Raw genomic sequence first — 13,796 nt, forward strand, 5'->3', positions numbered from 1 at the left:
CAGGAACAGGGTTGGGAAACACTGACGTAGTGGATGGAGGTGTGTTTTGGTGACGTCATATACGCATGCGCAGTGCCAATCTCAGGATTATAATTCACATGCATTGATCTTAAGTGATATGCAAGCTCAATATTGTACTGAGATGATGTTCAAACCTGTGTAGTATAGTACTGTTAAATAATAATAAGTAATTATTGATGAATAAGTAATTATTTACATAAATGGGATGCTTATCCGAGATTCACTCTACATAGGCTACATGCAAAGTTATTTTAAATTTTAAATCACATGATTTTAAACCAACATTTGATAGATTAATAGCATGTGCACCGCAAGTATTTTTTTTAATGTGTGTATATAGAACATTTTAAAATAAAGCAATTTTATTTTATTCATATTTGCTGTTGATGGGAAGCAAAAAATGTCAAAGTAGTCTAATTGTCTCTAATTTTAAAGGTACAACTGTAAACATCTTAAAATACCAGTAAGCATTCAAAGGAAAATGCTAAAATAATAACAGCATCAGGAAAATAAATCTTGTCAGATGTAGGGAAAAAAACCTAAATAAAAGCCTACATGTTCCTCTTAATTTGCTGTTCAGTGAGACATGTCTGGAAGCTTGTTTTCGCCACAGAGTGAGAAATAAAAAAGGTAATTGCGACTTTTTATCTCACTACTAGTCAGACTTTTTATCTCAGAATTTATATAAAGTCGCAATTGTAGGTTATAAAGTAAGACTTTAGTGATATAAAGTCGCAAATGTGTGTTATTAAGTCAGATTTGCGTGATATAAAGTCGCAATTGCGTGTTATTAAAGTCAGAATTATGAGATATAAACTAGCAATTGCAAGGCTACTTGAAATTCTGACTTTATAATACGCAAATTTGGAGATATAAAGTCACAATTGCGTGTTATAAAGTTAGAATTGTGAGATATTGAACTATTCTGAGGTAAGAAATAAGTAGCCATAAGTAGATTTTTTTACCCTTAAAATTTGACTTTATAACTCACAATGGGAGATATAGACTCGCAATTATGTTATACATTCAGAATTGCAAGGAAAAAAAGTCAGAATTATGATTTTATAGCACACAATTGCGACTTTATTTCACACAATTCTGTCTTTATAACATGCGACTGAGGCTTTATTTCAGGCAATTCTGATTTATATCTCACAATTCTAAGAAAGTCAGTATGCGAAATGTATAGACCATTTCAAAAGGTGTAAACAACACTGGTCCAGAAACACTTCCTGTTTCAGTTTGTAACTGTTTTCTTTATTTCACATATAAAGAAAACATCTTAAAGATCCTTTTTTAACTTTTTGATTCAATTTTCAATGTTCTGTTGGTTGTATTTTATCCCAGCTTTTATGTAGTGTTAAAAAACTGAAACAGGAAGTGCTTCTGGACCAGTGTTGTTTACATCTTTTGAAATGGTCTATACTCGCAATTGTAAGGAAAAAGTCGCAGTTATTTTTTTTTTTATGTTTTACTCTGAAAGCTCTGAAAATAACTTCCATACTAGTGAGTGACCATTTATATTTAAATGTAGCTATTCTTGGAAGATCAATGTGCGATTGCTCACCAACTCTCTACAATAACTATCAATAGATGGTTTGCAGTTACGTGATTGTGTTGACGCGCGGAATGCAGATGGAGGGCAAGGAGTGAAGAGCGCAATGGACGAGATGGAGGAAAATCCGTAATGTACTACTTTAGACGCTATTACAAGAGAAATACATCAACAGAAAATCGAAACATATGTTGGACGTGATCCTTATGTTATGAAGAGGACCGATTTTCAACTGAATTGAGAGATTTGCCTGCCATCGAGGCGGTAGACATTAGCAACTAACTCGTCTTACAGACATACTTTAACTTTACAAAGTTCGGAAACTGGTACATTACACAAACAGCCACAAAAGTGTTATTTATGTGGCTTATAATTACATTATTCAGGTGTTTAAATACAATGTATTAACTCACATTTGACGAAGTGATCACTGTACACACACACAGGCATTTCCCATTCGGCTCCTCCCGACCGCAGACGTAGGTTTGCAAGGCATTTTTTTTCCCGGTGTTTTTCTGTCAATTTCTTGTATTTTCCCCTCTTATGAACAACAACTTTTGGCACACGATAAAAACTCCTCGTGGTTTGATCGATTTGAGCAACCATAAACGAAGCAAAACATAGGCATTTTGAGTGTGTTATAGTGCTTCCTAAATATAGAAATTCACTTCCTGCCCTCCATCTGCATTTCGCGCCATGGCAGCGCAGTGGCATGACGTCACGTGAAAACAAGCTATTCTTAATGTGCATGTGCCATCAGCGTTTATCACAGGATCGCGTTTAAAGTCTGTTTAGAGAGAAATTAGGGGTGTCGTCCCCTAATTTAATAACAAATTATCATTTCGACAGAAGTGAATCAATCAAAACTTTAGCTGGAAATAGCCTAAGATTATTCACGAACCGCTATAAAGCCAAAACAATCTTTGTTACATTAAATTATATGCAATTATGCGTAGCCTATCTATGTAAAGTTGCATTGAAACAATCTAAATTGTTAAAAGCGATTATATTACGTTACAGTCTCCACTATGTATTGGACCATCCAGCTACGTCATCGTGCTACAGGCTGCAGCGAGGGGTGTCTCTGAAAAGGGCTGCTTTGCTGCTGCATTGCTGCTGCATTGCTGCTGCTGCTGCATTGCTGCTGCTGCTGGTGCTGCTGATTCTGCTGCTGCTGGGGCTGCTGACGCTGGGGCTGCTGCTGCTGCTGTTGCTGCTGGGGCTGCTGCTGCTGGGGCTGCTGCTGCTGGTGCTGCGCGCGGAGGAGGAGGCGGCGGCGGCGGGTCAGGTGCGGATGGAGATGCAAGCGCCAGGCGAAGTTTCAAGTGGACCTGGTGATTGGATGAGAGCAGTTGATGAGAGGAGTTGATTTATATGCTGGTTGTGGTTATATAGTACAATCCTAACAATATGAATATAAAAAAGAATGTAACCCGTCAAGTTCTCTGCAGCTGTACAGCCAATAGACTGAATGAAATTTTTTTCATTCTTTTTTTCTTCTTCTATTCATATTGTTAGGATTGTACTATATAACCATAACCAGCATATAAATGAGGATATTAATAATGAACAATCTTTGAAATCGTATACCCTAGCTTTAATATATACATTTAAAATATTTTTTTTATAATATTAATATACAAAAATATGCATTTATATTATTATATATTATTATATACATTCATTTTTTTGAATAATATAAATATTGTAATTCATTTGATCTACCCCTAAATAAAATAGTTTTTGGACAACATTTTGACCCATCCCTATTTGTCTGAGGTTAAGCTCCAATTGGACACATTGTTGTAGGGGTTGTTGTAATATATCGAGAAAACACACATTGTTGTGTCATTGTTGTGTGATAGATAGATAGATAGATCTATCTATCTATCTATCTATCTATCTATCTATCTATCTATCTATCTATCTATCAGCATCATCTTTTAAACATCATTAAACATTCAAATGTATGCATTACATTTGAAAAGATTAGAGGATTATAATAAAAGCTAATACAGATTTTTCGTTATCAAAGTTTATAGTTGTAACAAAAATCAGAAATATCACCCTCCTTACCGTTTTATATAATAATTTCCTTTTCCTCAGTCGAGCGATTACTCTCATCTAAACGCTGAAAAGACGTTTTTCGACGAAAAGACAGGGGCACGCTGTTTCGTGAGAAATTTTCATTTTTAAATGCCTTAATTCGGGAATTCGTAATTAGCGCGTGTGCAATGTGCAATGTGTAGCTAACCCTCGTGTGCAATGCGCGTGACGTCTGCAGACTCTGCACGTGTCTTGCGGAAGAACACTGTAGCCGGAGCTAACTTCTCTCCATTAATGTCAATGGCGAGTCACGCAGGCACTGGGCAACTCCGCATCTGAGTCGGTAAAATAGTGCGAATATAAACAATTATTTTGTTGAACAGACCGGAGCGACGGCTGATGGGGGCGTTTCAGGACCGCCCACGTGTAGAAAACGAATTTAAGTCATTTATTAGTTTTTTTGTCTTTGAACTAAAAAACGAATAAACGAGCCATTTTCTCGTTCTCTTACGAGAGGTTCTCACGTATTGCGTAAGGCAAGTATAACTTGTATAATAATATATTATAATGTATATAGGTTGTGCAAATTATTTTGTTTGTCCGAACTAGTATTTTGCTAGTTCAGTTCACAATGTAGCTAGCACGCTATAGTAGTTAATACACTGCAGCAAGCTTTATGGAAAAGAACATGTGACATACAAAATGCCTGGATTGGTTTGGTGCACCTCCTCAGAAAAGATGCCTAAAAGTATGGTGTCCTTGATAACATATCATGCTTCCCATTTGAAAACTTCCTTGGCATGGGTGTCTTAATAAACAATAGACAGTCATCGCTCAGTTATTGGCCCTTGGACTCCCCCGGCACCTCTTGTACAGCATTAAGTTTTCTGCTATGAAGGTATATTCTAGGCATATGTCTTAGTGTCCATCGTTTTAACAGTATTGAAAACAGTGCCTTTAGTTGTATTTAATTTTTTTTTTTTTTTTTTTTTTGCAGATTTACAGAGACTCCAGAATGAAAAACAAACCCTAAGGGAAAGCAATGCACCAGCAGGTGAGAATATGCACTCTTTCTTAAATTTAACTTTTTTGTGTGTGATGTAGGTCCAAAATTATCATATGCCTTTCATTTTGTAGCGTCAGATGACAGCGGCTCACTTTAAGAGCAGGCGAAGCAAGTTGGGATAATGTTGAAGATGTTTGCTCACACTGGGCAATCAGGTACAACTTGCAAACAACTTAAGCGTTGGTTGTTGGTTTAATTCCCAACGGGGCCCATCTGCACATGTAGTAGACCTAGATATAACTCTAGTTGAGGCACCCGGACTGACTACTTTATTCTTTTATTCTGGGAACCCCTGTAGGTGCAGACGTCTTGGAGAGTTTGGGCGATGTTGTGCGCAGCATGGACAACAAAATGGACTCTATGCTGCATCATTTTGAGTTATCCCTGCCAGGGGATCTGTTACTCCCACTAGACACCCAGGAAGATTTGGCATCACTTGACAACAGTATGAGACAGGATAAAGAGCTCCATGTACAATTTGTAAGTGTTCTGATTTCGTTTATATCGCAATAGTGTAAAAAAAAGTTTTTTTATTTCTTTCTAAAAAGTAAAATTAAGATTGTACACAGCATATTCTACAGTATGAATCCACACCCTCTTACATTTTAAATTTATGAGAAGCTTCAGATAAATGTAATTTGTTAAACTTTTTTTTCAGGGACCTAAAGACAACCGTGTGGCGAATGCTTCAGAGTATCTTCTCTAATCACCGTTCCATCAATATAACCTGGTCTGGTGTAGGTGATAAAGCATGTTTTAGAGACATGTTCCTGAAGACCATTGTTCAAAGTAAGTTGGATATATATATTTTTTTTTTTTTTATATTTAAGTAGATGTGTATGACTTTATGCCTTTCAAATGGAATGACAGATCTTTATTTTCTACAGGAGCCATCCGAAAGAACCCGGCGACCCAGGATGCCACTGATGAGGCGATCCAGGTTAACATTACACATCACCTGAAAGGAGCATCTGACTGTGCAGGTGGAAAAAGGCACCGCTGAGTGGGACCCACAGCCGACCCCTTAAACCTAGGCTGACTACTGACACCCCAGCATCACTTGACAACTGGAAGCCTTTTTTTATCCTGCAGACAGTAACTTCAAGACATCTAAAAAAGGCTTGTTACAGTGCTTAACTCTTCTATTTAAATATAGCTTGTAAATCCTAGATTATACATCTAATACTTGATTTCAGCACATTATCTGGTATCAAATATTCTACTTGCCGTGACTTTAGTATTGGCTTATTTCATTTCGTCAGTGCTTAACGATTCTACATGCTCTATGCACGAACCCTGCTGACGTATGTCCGAAAGAATCTCAGCCAGCTTCTTTACTTCCACAAGCGCATTCTGCAGGCAAAGTATATAGCGGCAAAACTTTAATAAAATTCATTTTCTTTCACTTTTCAATTCCTCACAGTGTTGTTAACATCATTATCGTTAACCGCAAGAATTTTTTGTAAACAGTGAGTGTAACTTGCCACTATCTCCACCTAATGCAAAACCGGCTTCTGACGCAGCACCGGATGTAACTGGGCGTCCTGAGACAAACCCGGAAGCGATCGTGCATAGAGCCTGTTATAGTTTGCAAATCCTGTTTCATGCCTGATATTTGATATTGCACATTAACTAGTACCAAAATTCGACTTTAATTCCATCAGTGTGCTTAACTGTTATTCTATTAAAAATAGCTTGGAATACTATTTCATACCTCTGATACTTGAAATTGCACATTACCTGGTACCAAATATTCTACTTCATTCTGTCACAGTGCTTAACTCTTATTCTATTGTTAAATATAGCTTGTAAATCCTTGTGCCACAGGTCAGCATTGCAGTTATAATGGTATATTCTCAAATTATTTGGTGTCCTTCACTTTCTTTGGTACCAAATATCCTCATTACTTGTGTTTACTGGTAATTCTTTTCATCCCAGAGCTGAACTCTTTATGTTATTAGCAAGTATTGTAAGTGTTATATATATATATATAGACACACAGTGTTTTTTAACTAAAAATGTATTGGAAAGCTGTGTGTATTTGTATTTTTCTGTTATATTTCAGCGATCTGACATTGTTTAATGACAGTTAGGCTACTGTACTTTCAAATGTGGAAATAAAATGTCAAATGAAAATTTGTCTGGTTTGAGCAATCATTATTCTTGATAAACTGCATGCTGTAAATATTAAATTAAATAAATAAATATATAGTGCAATAAGCGGCGGGCCGCGGTCAGCTCGCTCGAAAAGAGCGTTTGCCTTCGACGGGCCGCTGAAGGTCCGCCTTCGGTATAATGGGCTATATGCACGCATAAGTTCCGCATTTGACGTAAGGATGCTCGTCCATTTCCGGTTGTGTAGATTAAAGCGGAGGAAAACCGGAGAAAACGGGATTATGGCAGAGTCTTCAATATTTACTGTCCTCCCGTCTTTGAAACGAAACGTACATACGTTTAGATGTAATTTTATATATAGTTATGTTTATTTAATATAATTTTAAAAAGAAGCATAAACACAACGAGGGGTGTCTGTTTTATCTGTTTTTGTGACTAACGTTTCTTTAGTATAACCATGGAGTATAAAATTCAATATAAATTCTCGGTATTGCATTGGACTCTATGATCGGCGGAAGTTATCGAGCATCCTTAATCCTTCACCGGAAATAACGCCGTGCATAGAGCCCATAGGCGGCGGAACGGCGGCTGGCCGGCGGGCCGTCCGCGGAACGAAGGCGGTAGGAAGGCGGCAGACGCTTTTAAAAAGCGGCTGCCGCCGGCGGTCCGCCGTCAAACGTGTTTGCGATTTCGCCTTTCTGACGCTTCTACTGCCTCCGGAGCGTCTACTGCCTCCGGACTCAAGGATTATATAAACATGCAAACTCGTGAAACTGCAGTTCAATGGCACTAAAGGTAAATTTAAATGAACTACTCAAGCATACTTCTAGGTGGCATTATGATTTTATGGAACAGACAAGGTGCCATTGGCATGCCATTTCTCAGTGTTCCTTTAGGATAGACTGCTCCTTCTAAAGGCCCAAAGGATTGTCATCAGCTCCAAATAAAGAATCTGCATGACGTAATTCAGAGACACCCTGTCGCAGAGCAGCACATTTGCACAGTTCCCGTACGTGAAATGGAACCTGAGCCAAACAAATAATGCACCCCTGAGATTTCCGCCACTGCCTCGTGCTGACAGCGATGTTCAGCTGTCTTGATCATGAACTGTTTGGCTGCCAGTTCAGTGGAAGAAAACAAGCCTCTAAATAGGGTGATCTCACAGCAATTACTTCCCTTTCCCAGCAGCTACTAAATATGAAATATGTTATATGAAAGTAAGTGACAGTGCAAGGAGAAATACAAATGAGAAGAACTGCCTTTGGTCAGTCAGCTTTTTCTGTGAGAAACTTGGAACAGTTTACCTACATCTATTAAACTAAACCGTGACATCTACACGTTTTCCAAAGTGGACCAACGTGATTATTTCACGTCTTGTCGTGATACGGGGGCACTGAAGTTACAGGAGTTTCTTCCCGTTGCTAAGCAATGGAACTAGGTCGAGTATTTAAAAGGTTATGGTTTACATGGTTAACGTGGTTTAACGTCGATGTAATACGTTGTTTTTAGCGTACCTTTTGCTTAAACGAGAAGCTGGGGGGACGCCGGAAAAATTTTACTCATTAGGCTGCTTCATTAAAAATGTGATATAGACGTTTTCTTAGGCTACTGTAAAAACTCATAATTAAAGTTGATTTTAGTTGATCATTTTGAAAAGTATTAGATGGTGACCAAAATCTTGTTCAAAAAGCCTAATACACAGTGAAATCAATTCACCAAGTTAATAACATTAAAGATTTCTTTTAAAGGAGTGTATTTCATCTTACCTACTAAACTTAAAAAAGGTTAACACAAAAAAGGTTTTATATAAAGATAAACCTCATATTTCAGCATTTAAATCATCTCTATAAAAAGAATTGAGTCAAAGATACATTATACTGACATTTATAATGCACAGTAGTTTATCTTATATTATTAATAGTAAAATTCGTACCGATTTTCCCATGGCTGTCGATGCTACCATGCACTCATTACACTCTCCACAACGACAAAGGAGTTTTAGTAGCTTAATGTATTTCCACCACAGAAAAACGCTTGCTGTAGCTTTGCTAAAAGATTTATTTACGGAGAAGAGAAAAAAACACCCAAGTGTTTGGGTGCACGTGCACTCTGTGATGGCCACACACAGAGAAACTTCAGCCACACATGGAAACTTCAACTCACGGTGGTAACTTTTATTTGTTTGAGCACATTACATACAAAATAAATAACTGGACACATACACCTATTTTAGTTTTAAAAACAGTTTTATTAGTTATTTGACTTGGTTTTCTGTTTGGCACACATTTAGTTAATTTGGTTAATTCAGCTAATTTCAGGTCTATTATCTTTAAGTTACTTTCTGTGAAGTTAATACCTTTTCTTTTGAGTTACCAGTTTCTGGGGAGTTGCTGTTGGGGGTCTCCGGCTGGATGACAGGCCAAAGGATTTGCAACTGACTCTCAGCTGTTTAAGTAGGGGAATGGCTAATTGAACTGCACCATGTATGCCCATTTCATGGGGGTGGCAGAGTGTTACATTTTGAGTTTTGTTCTTTTTCTTTGCTATTTACATTTTGGTTATGATTTATTTGATTGCTTTGTCCTTAGTTCATATACAATAGCATTGGTTTGACATGTGTTGTAATTTCTCTGGTTTGTTTATATATTATGTGTTTCTCTACCCCTTTTGTGTCAGAATGGCCTAATCAGCCACTATATAAGTTTCCCCATGTCTCAGTTTAGTTAGGTCGGTTTTGTTCTGTTCAACCTCTGTTACCTGAGCTAAGTTCTGTTTAGTTGACCTCTTTTATGGGCCCAGAACTTCTTTTTTTGTGAAATAGTTATTTTTTTTGTTTGGAAATAAAATCTTATATTTTTGAAAATATACATTTTTTGTCTCTCCTCATGTCTGCCAGCTTGGTCCCTCACACACTCCCATACTGAAAAGTTTATGAGCGCGCTTCCCGTGCGCCTATTTGAAACATAGAGGATTTGAAATAACGACCTCGAGCGCGCAAAAGACGCGATACGTGAACTAATCAGGAGATCCCCTTGACATCGCTTCTGCGCACAGCACCTTCTCAGGAAGCAGGGCGCCATTAATAGAATCGAAATGATAAAAAATAGAAAAACTTCGCGGCACAGAGTATTTTTTTAACTGCTCGTGCTGCCCCCCATGTGACATGAAGAAATGCCGCCCCGGGCGACTGCCCGGTTCGCCCGTGCCTAGAACCGCTACTGCCTGTTCACCTTGAAAATAATACATTTTTTTGCATTTTAAATATTAGACCATTTCTCAGTGATCGTCAATAAAACAAAATTCCATTTTTCTCAGTTTAATGAAAACCAATAGGTAGTTTAAGTGTAAGTTTCACGTTTGAGGGGGTTTAAACTGTGACATCTACACGTTTTCAAAAGTGGACCAACGTCTTGTCACAATACCGGGTTGAAGAAATATTGTTTAGGCCACTTTGTTTGATATAATCACAACAATTTAACAAAAGTATGAGAATTGAACTCAGGTCTTCTTGATTAAAACCCAACGTTTTATCAACTGAGCCACTGAACCTGTTGATTTCAAGGGTGTATTGGACAGGGTTTTATTGCGGGTTTGTTTTCATTTGTTGGAAAAATAAATATAATTTGACACAAGAGGGCAGTATAGCCCTATTTATGGTTTTGAGTTTAAACTAAACCGTACCTTTTTAGCATACCTTTTGCTTAAACGAGCTGGGGGGACGACGGAAAAATAGACATTTTACTCATTAGGCTGCTTCATTTAAAACGTGATATTTAGACGTTTTCTTCGGCGTGGATCCATGCAAATGAATCATTTTCACCTTGAAAATAATATATATATTTTTTTCGCATTTTAAATAATAGAACATTTCTCTGTGATCGTAAATAAAACAAAATTCCATTTTCTCGGTTTAATGAAAACCAATAAGTCGTTATGGCAGAGGCGAATAAACATCCGGATATCTGGAGCGTGTTAACGCAAACGTGTAAGTTTCACGTTTGAGGGGGTTAAACCGTGACATCTACACATTTTCCATAGTGGACTATTTAGGCTGCTTCATTAAAAATGTGACATTTAGATGTTTTTTTCAGCGTGGATCGAGGCAAATGAATCCTGTTCACCTTGAAAATAATAAATGTGTTTTGCATTTTAAATATTAGACCATTTCTCAGTGATCGTCAATAAAACAAAATTCCATTTTTCTCAGTTTAATGAAAACCAATAGGTAAGTTTTAAGTTTCACGTTTGAGGGGGTTTAAACCGTGACATCTACGCGTTTTCAAAAGTGCACCAGTGATTATTTCACGTCTTGTCAAGATACCGCCCAGGTAGCAAACCGACGTTGGCCCAACGTTGGCCCAACATCTGTTGTTGTGTTGGGCCAACGTTGGGTGCTGCTAATTTTGTCCGTTGGGCCAACGTTGGGCCAACCATGTCATTGGATGGCCAGCAGACCTTCTGCCAACCAAAAAACCACAAAAACAACATTGGGCCAACGTTGGGCCAACCATGTCATTGGACATTCAGCAGACCTTCAGCCAACCTAAAAACCACTAAAACAACATTGGGCCAACGTTGGGCCAAGTATTCAGCAGTCGGCAGTAAAATTTCCCTTTTTATTGGTAACAAATTTAACTTAATAATGTTTAATGCAGTTCACAACGTGTTGTGTCGCTGATGTAAAAAAATGCGAACAAAATTCGCATTTTTTTTGCAACAAAAGGACCCAAAAAGTGACAAAAAAGGCGGCAAAGAAAATGCAGAAGGAGGCAAAAAGAAAAAAAAAACACTTAGTGGCTCTGATGATGAAGACGGAGTGGAGGAGGAGAAGCAGCATATACTCCTGTAAAAAAACAACAAACATACAAACAACTTTTTAGAACATTTAAGATACATTACATTTATTGTCATTCTTTTTAATTACACAAGTAATATTTGAGGGAAAAGTCGGATTTATTTTCTAGTAGGAGAGATTTTAATCATGTTGGGGTAGTAAATTTATTATACATCTAGTGTACGCCTAGTAAAGATGAAATACACCTCTGTTTAGAGGTGGGGTTAGACAGAGGAAGAAAAAAACAATCATTGGAAGACACTTACATTCACTTTCACAGCTGCTGGAATCTGCTTGAGTGGGAGGCATCTGCTTTTCTGTGTTAAAGAAAAAATATAGTAATTATCAAAATGTAAATTACTTAACTTATATATGAACATATATAATAATTAATAACATTTTGGACCAGCCTTAAAGGGATAGTTCACTTTGAAATTAATTTTTGATATGTTTTATCTTACCTCAAGGGCATCCAAGATGTAGGTGTCTTTGTTTCCACAGTAGTTTCAATTTTGACATTTTTCGGTCAAACCGTTGTTGTCTGTCAGCCATATAATGAAGGTCTATGGTCACCACCTCAAAGAGCATGCACAGAGAAGTTCAAATTAAACATGATTTATTGACTCATAAATGTAAGTACAGACTGATGGCCTAAGACACGAAACGAGCGGTTTGTGTGAAAAAACTAACAGTATTTATATCGTTTTTACCTCTTGTAACCACAGCCACATCCAAGTGATCTAAAGGCACGGGCGCTTCGGTCTTCGCAAGCGCCGGAAGTGATCTCTCACGTCTACATCACTCATTGTTTACACAGAGATTTCGGAAGTGTTACCTTTCACTGTAAAGATCTAAACATATTTAGATTAACGGGAAACCGCAATGGAAGACGATTTCGATATATGTAAATATGTTTAGTGAAAGGTAAAACTTCCGAAATCTCGGTGTAAACAATGAGTGATGTAGACGTGAGAGATCACTTCCGGCGTAACGTCTGGAGACGGTTCAGTTCGGTTCAGTTGAACATCTGATTCAGATCAGTTCGACATAGCTCTTTACAAGAGGTAAAAACGATATAAATACTGTTCGTTTTCTCACACAAACCGCTCGTTTCGTTTCTTAGGCCATAAGTGTGTTCACCAGTCATTAAATCATGTTTAATTTTGACTTCTCTGTGCATGCTCTTTGAGGTGGTGACCATAGACCTCCATTATATAACTGACAGACAAGGACGGTTTGACCAAAAAATGTCAAAATTGAAAATACTGTGGAAACAAAGACACCTACATCTTGGATGCCCTTGAGGTAAGCTAAAACATATCAAAAAATTGTTTCAAAGTGAACTATCCCTTTAAAAATGCCTTGTGTACCTTTTTTCTGTTGCTCTTGTTTTCTTCCTCTATTTCGGTCTGCACTATACACTTTTGTTTGATATAATCACAACAAATTAACACAAGAAGGGGAATTCAACTCAGGTCTTCTTGATTAAAGCCCAACACTTTATCAACTGAGCCACTGAATCTGTTGATTTTAAAGGACAACTCCGGCGCAAAATGAACCTTTGGTCTAATTACACATTGTTACCTAGTCAACCGTTATCTAAAAATTTTTTTCATGATTGCCGAATGTAAATAGTTTTATCTATAAAAACAGTTTAGCCTATAATGCTAGTATAACGCTAGTCTATAGGGCATAGAGTAATGACAAATAAAAATCGCTTTTTATTACCACTAACAAGGCTCAAAATAGCCCCACAGTAACACGGTAGCACAATAAGGATCCATACATTCAAACCGAAGCATTGAGAACTTTGTCAGTGTCCATACCGTTTAATAAGAAGATATTTTATACACACAGTCAACTTTGCGAATACAGGAAGAAGCCATCTTTGAAAAATAGTCTCTACCAGTCGATCTACGAACGCCGATCCAAGCGCGCTGGTGAGATGTGAATAAAGTGATAATGTGAGCGCGAACAGTAGGCAACATGTACATATTAAAGAGAAGAAAAGGGTTCGTGTTTGTGTTTCTTCCGGAAACAATGGACCATATAAGATTCTGCACAGTTCAGCGCACTTGGATCAGCGTTCGTAGATCGACTGGTAGAGACTATATTTTAAAGATGGCTTCTTCCTGTATTCGTGAAGTTGACTGTGTGTA

At 37.5% G+C, this 13,796-nt stretch overlaps 2 long non-coding RNA genes across 3 annotated transcripts; one reads left to right on the forward strand and one right to left on the reverse strand.

Annotated features, from left to right (window-relative positions):
- The first annotated feature begins 1,629 nt into the window (after positions 1-1,629).
- On the forward strand, positions 1,630-6,773 carry LOC120484936 (uncharacterized). 2 transcript variants are annotated; one of them, XR_016168516.1, is made up of 7 exons: positions 1,630-1,710; positions 2,597-2,864; positions 4,620-4,676; positions 4,760-4,843; positions 4,987-5,168; positions 5,347-5,477; positions 5,576-6,773. It is a non-coding gene; the product is annotated as an uncharacterized LOC120484936 (long non-coding RNA). The 2 variants fall into 2 exon arrangements; XR_005623822.2 differs by lacking the exon at positions 2,597-2,864 and adding an exon at positions 4,291-4,520 and having other exon boundaries at positions 1,634-1,710; positions 5,576-6,771.
- Positions 6,774-8,999: 2,226 nt separating this feature from the next.
- Positions 9,000-13,475, reverse strand: LOC148981417 (uncharacterized). Its single transcript, XR_016168517.1, has 3 exons — positions 13,008-13,475; positions 11,904-11,954; positions 9,000-11,646 (listed from the first exon to the last, which is right to left on the reverse strand). It is a non-coding gene; the product is annotated as an uncharacterized LOC148981417 (long non-coding RNA).
- Between the last annotated feature and the right edge of the window lie 321 nt (positions 13,476-13,796).

Source organism: Pimephales promelas, chromosome 5 (genome assembly GCF_988280905.1).
Source record: "Pimephales promelas chromosome 5, fPimPro1.hap1.1, whole genome shotgun sequence".
Classification (NCBI taxonomy): Eukaryota; Metazoa; Chordata; class Actinopteri; order Cypriniformes; family Leuciscidae; genus Pimephales; species Pimephales promelas.